At 35.4% G+C, this 5,727-nt stretch overlaps 1 pseudogene across 1 annotated transcript; it reads right to left on the reverse strand.

The window, feature by feature from the left end:
* Positions 1-731: 731 nt before the first annotated feature.
* LOC149551411 (pentatricopeptide repeat-containing protein At4g14050, mitochondrial pseudogene) lies at positions 732-4,403 on the reverse strand (annotated as a pseudogene). The gene has a single exon (XR_016352733.1). The product of XR_016352733.1 is annotated as a pentatricopeptide repeat-containing protein At4g14050, mitochondrial pseudogene (transcript).
* Positions 4,404-5,727: the final 1,324 nt, after the last annotated feature.

Raw genomic sequence — 5,727 nt, forward strand, 5'->3', positions numbered from 1 at the left:
AAGGTACATTTCATTAAATTATGAGTAGTTTTTAAAAAAATTTTATATATATATATACACATTATTTATTTTTTATTATTATAATTTTCTAATTCTAAGATACGGAGCTCCCAGAGAAAAGAATTAGGAAGAAAAACTTCATCCATTACCCCGTCAAGAAGAAGGAAAAAGAAAGGAGAGAGGAAAGACAATGAAAGCAACATAGGCCTAGTTATAACGTTCCAAGACTGGGACTTCCAAATTACAATGTATATCAGAATAAGTAAAGAAGGAGCATGTACCAAGAATGTACATATTTACAAAGATTTATAGTATGAGCAAGATATACAATTAAAAAGATGTAATTTGTATGAATTGTCACGAAAAATCAGCTGAAGAAAACTACAGAGCCAAGCCAAAGCAATTCAATTATGAGTAGTTATTATTGTACTAACAACTTTAAAGTCACAATTATTGGTACAATATTGTCAAAAAGGTTGGGCATTAAGATAACTAGCATTTGCACGAGAAGGAGCGAGGGGTATGCCAATAGTGAGAAAAGGTGGTAGTCTATATAAGATACATGCCCACATCTATTTTTTGCCATACATGTAATAAGACACAAAAGGAATATAAACAACAACAAAACAGGTTGAAAGTTGTTATTTTGACATAACTAACAATTAAATCTAAGATAGTTACATCCATACAATTATGCAAGTATAAGAACCATGGAAGACAAAAACAAAAAATCCAAGAAAGGAATCACAATGTTTGGAAATTATACACTGATTCCATAGGTTACTTTATTTCAAACTTTGCATGTTCACAAATGAATGATAGTATGTGTATAGACATCGCCTAAAGATCACACCTTTGAGTAGTTATTATTATACTAACAACTTTAAAGTCACAATTATTGGTACAATATTGTCAAAAGAGTTGCACATTAAGATAATACATAACCATTGGAATGTGCTCAAGTGGTGAGTCCTATCCCCTAAAAGCTATGTACATTCTCCCTTCTCAAACTTTTTGTTCAAATATTCAATTGACTTTAAATGAACTTATTTTCCTTTACCATTATATACTCAGTTCGATAAAAGGATTTGTTCCCTCTCCCCATGAACAATCCTTGTATTAGGTAATGACCTGAATCTAATTCCATATAATTATCATTCCTAAATGGGTTAACGTTTTAAATGAGACCACACCTATGGGCTGCAACTTAAACGTATGAAAACATGCATATAAGATCCAATACGTTTTTGGGTATAATTCGAAGATGTGCCGTGAGTTCTTTCCTCTGAGCAAATAACTACATTGCTGCATCAGATTTTGATAAGCTTTGTGCTTCATTAGGATGTACAGGCAGCCACACCCACTCCTGTAAACAGGATAATATGACAGCAGCTTGAGAATTTACAAGTTAAGCCCAACTGCTCCTGAAAGATGGAGAGATTTTAAATCATCAAAATGCCCCGCTGCCCACATGAACATTTGCCATAATTATAATGATGGTGAAGATTTGCGTTTCTCACAGAAATTCTCATTCAAAAAAAATTAGATATGAACCTCTTTTAGATTGGCAGTTTCCAGAAGACATCTGACATTTTTAACAACTTCTTTCCTCTGAAGGGTACATTTAGTAGCCCGATTGCAAATCTGATCTCTTCTCCATGATTCTAATATATTGATTCCTTCCAACTTCACAGTATCTAGTTCAATGCTTCTCACAGGAATTTTCCCTGCCACTTCTATATCTCTAATTAGTCTTTTCAGTACTAAATGCATATTTCTTGTGCCTGCAGATCTGGTTTATCTCATGTTTGTTGAAATGACCCCATCTGCATTAGGTGCCCCAGTTCATCTCCTTGTTTTCATTGTTCCTGTAAATTTCCAATGGCTTTTGAGAGTAATATTTGAGCTTAAATCATAAACGCATTGGGATATCTTGAGATTTTCATGTATTTCTGGGCCTCTACCCAAACAGCTTACAAACTAGCATCGGGTTTCATTGGTAATCTTTTGATTTTTCAAGTCTTTCATTTCATCCAGATGCACAAGACACTTCAGGAACTCTCTGTGGGCATCATTAAGTGGCCCTCTCTTAAAGGAATTAATCCCCTCACCAGCCAGAGACGATTGAGAGCATACATTACCTGTCCTTCATGCAAACATATAATTAAAATCACCAAAAGTCCCCACATGAACACTGGCCATTCTTAAAATTGTGATAGCGGTAAGTGTCCCTCATTATAATTTCTCTTTCAGCAATCATAGATATAAACTTGATTGCAGAGTGGCAGTCACCACAAATGCGAAGGTTTTTCACAATTCTAATAGTTGATCCAGGAAATGTATTTAGTAGCCCAAATACAATTGCCAGCCTTTCACTGTGATGGAAAAGAACTAGTTCCTTCTCCTCCTCTTTCAGATCACTCAGCACAAAACTGGTGTCAGGGACATACCCAGCCATTTTCATCTCGAAAGTCAATCTCTCTAATTCTGAATAAATTTCTTGAGTTTGTGGGTGTGATTTATCTCCTACAAGGAAACCATGTATCTTTTTACCGACTTCAATCCAGCTGCATCCAGGAGTTTTTTTAATGCCTCTTTCTTTCATCACTTGTCGAACCTTTCCAATGTCATCCCACCTACCAGCTGAGGCATAAATGTTTGAAAGAAGCACATAAGGTGCGGGATCAGTAGGGTTTAATTCAAAAAGATGTTCTGCTGCCCATTGTGCAATCTCTAGATTCTTATGTATTCTACAGGCGCCAAGCAAACAACTCCATATTACAGCATCAGGTTTTGTTGGTATTCTCTTAATGAAGTGTATTGCCTCCTCTAGGCGCCCCGCTCGACCAAGAAGGTCAACCATGCAGGTATAATGATCCGTTTTAGGTTCAATACGATAATGTTTGCACATGGTATCGAAGTATTGATAACCATCGTCGACTAGTCCTGCATGGACACATGCAGACAGGACACAAATGAAGGTAATATGATTAGGATTCATACCAGAGGATTTCATTTGTTCAAAGAGTTGAAAGGCCTCCTCGGCACATCCATGCATAGCATAACCTGCAATCATAGCATTCCAAGCCACCACATCCCTCTGATGCATTTTGTCAAACGTTTGACGAGCCTTGGCAAGACTCCCACATTGTGCATACATGTCTACCAGGCCCGTCATGACAACGACATTAGACTCAAATCCTTGCCTTACCATTTCTTCATGGATTTCCATACCCAACTCGAAAGCCGCCATGTTGCCGCACACGGGAAGAACACTTCCATAAGTATGGAAATCCGGCCTCATGCCAGTTGCTTTCATTTCTTGAAAACAATCAAGCGACTCCTCCCCTCGCCCATTTTGTGCAAGGCCTGATATGATTGCATTCCATGACACCACACTACGTTGAGGCATCTTTTTAAACAGCTTTAGGGCCTCGTCGGTAAGCCCATTCTGCGAAAGCCCTGAAATCATAGCATTCCAGGAAACCACATTTCGCTGAGGCATTTCGTCAAACAATTTCAAGGCCGTATCCACGTCACCATTCCGTGCATATCCTGCAACTAATGAATTCCATGAGACGACATTCTTCTCGGGCATCTCCTTAAAGAGCATCAGTGCATCACACATAAACCCATTCTGGGCATATCCTGCGATCATGGCATTCCAGGACACCAAGTCTCGCTGGCCCATATTGTCAAACAATTGGCGTGCATTCTCAATTTTACCGCATTTTGCATACTTGTCTACAAGGGCACTGGCAACAAACACATTGGATGCAAGTCCACATTTGATTATCTGTTGATGTATTTTCATACCCTGTTTCAGAAAATCTAAGTTGGTGCAGGCCGAAAGCACGGCAGAGTAAGTGAGATTATTAGGTTTTACGCCTGCATTTTGTTGCATTTGGTGGAAAACTGAAAGTGCCTGTTGAGGAATACCATGCCTTGCATAAGCTGCGATCATCACAGTCCAAGAACAAACATCTTTCTTTGCTATTTCATCGAAAACACTGCGAGCGTCCACCATACTTCCGCATTTGACATACATGCTGATTAGAGTATTTTGTAATACAATGTTTCCTGCAAATAACTTTTTACTGATGTAAGCATGGATTTGCCTGCCCTCCTCTAGGGCTTTTTTGCTTATACATTCCTGCAATGCACGGACATATTTGGAAGGCTGTTCACATATTGATTCGACTTGGAAGTATGATGAACTGAAGGTGTTTGTCTTGGCATGTTTGTGAACGGCAGCCATTGTACACTTGAATTGAATCATTTGAACCCCAACAGAGAAAACTATCACTGATTTTGGCCCCCGACATTGCATAACTTCAAGAGCATTGTTCATGGAGGCGCTTTCCACGCAAAACAGCGTAGTCTTGTAAAATATTTTAAAGAAACTTCATCTTTTTATTTCTGATGGATTTTCTTACAATTTTCATTGGTTTTATTTTTCATTAAAACATGTAAAAAAAATGATTGATTTTTCATGGAAACATGGAAAAAATAAATAAATGATCACCTTCCTTTAAAAAATTAACGAGGAAGGTAAATAAAGACAATAGATATGAGAACTAAATTTATCAACATGTAGTCATAACAAGATCTTTTTTACAATTGTCTATCTATAATTAACCACTCATGAAAATAACATATCTAATATAAAGTGTTTTCAAAATGACTTTTTAAATATTTAATCTAAATTTAAATATCTCTACTAATTGAACTAAAGAATATCATTGATTGGTAGTAGAATGCTATAGTTCTATTTAAAATATAACTTCTTGCAACCAAAATAAACTATATACCTATTAGTAACCATAAATCTTTATTATCTTTAACTATTATATCCAATAAAAATGCGCTAATATTTAAACACAAAGGCAATTTGTTGTGATAAAAATAGTTCAATGTTATTCAAGATCGAATTTATATCTTGCATTTCATAGAAAACACAAGGTATTTATTTTGCTCCCATTTTGTAGTTGTGTAGGAATATAATACAATGAAATACTCTAATACACATACATTGCTACTCCAATAGTTGTACACACTAGAATGACATTTTTCTCTTGACAACTAATAGCTACGCATAGAAAAAGTTAAAGTTAGTTCACACTACTATTAGATCCTAGATCTACTTTCTTTTCATCATCAAATAAGAGCTTTTTAATTTATAGGTTCGTGGGAAAATTCTTTGTGCTAGCAATTCCAACTTGTGATAGGGAAAGGACTAATTTGTTTGTTATGATTAACTTTATCTATTGGACTAATAGTTTTCAAAAAGAAAATCTAGTTTTAAATCAAAGTTTGATGGTGTTTGTTATCTAAAAGATACTCTATGTAATTTTGTTTCTTTAAAGGTAATGAAATTAATAGTTTATAAAGAGCACAATTATTCTCTCTAAGAAATAATAATAGCTATATTTTGCTAAAATGTAATTTTATGTCTTATACGTTATTCCATCTTATCACATTGATTATTTCTTTGCAACTAATTTGTGCTTAAATGGTATGTAATTTGTAGGTTTACCTTTTTGCTTATGCAACAAATGTAGCATGTGTAGCATTTTCTGTAACAAATATGTTAGGATTTCTTATTTATTTTGCAGCATCAAATCGTGAGAAATGTGAATGCAAACTTCAAGGTGGAAGAAATCAATGGTGAGGGTAACTTAATTAAGTTCAAAATGTGTGATTTGTTAGTGCAACAAGTTTTTGGTA

The sequence above is a fragment of the Cupressus sempervirens genome, chromosome 6 (assembly GCF_028749045.1).
Source record: "Cupressus sempervirens isolate cs-2001-9-10 chromosome 6, ASM2874904v1, whole genome shotgun sequence".
NCBI lineage: Eukaryota > Viridiplantae > Streptophyta > Pinopsida > Cupressales > Cupressaceae > Cupressus > Cupressus sempervirens.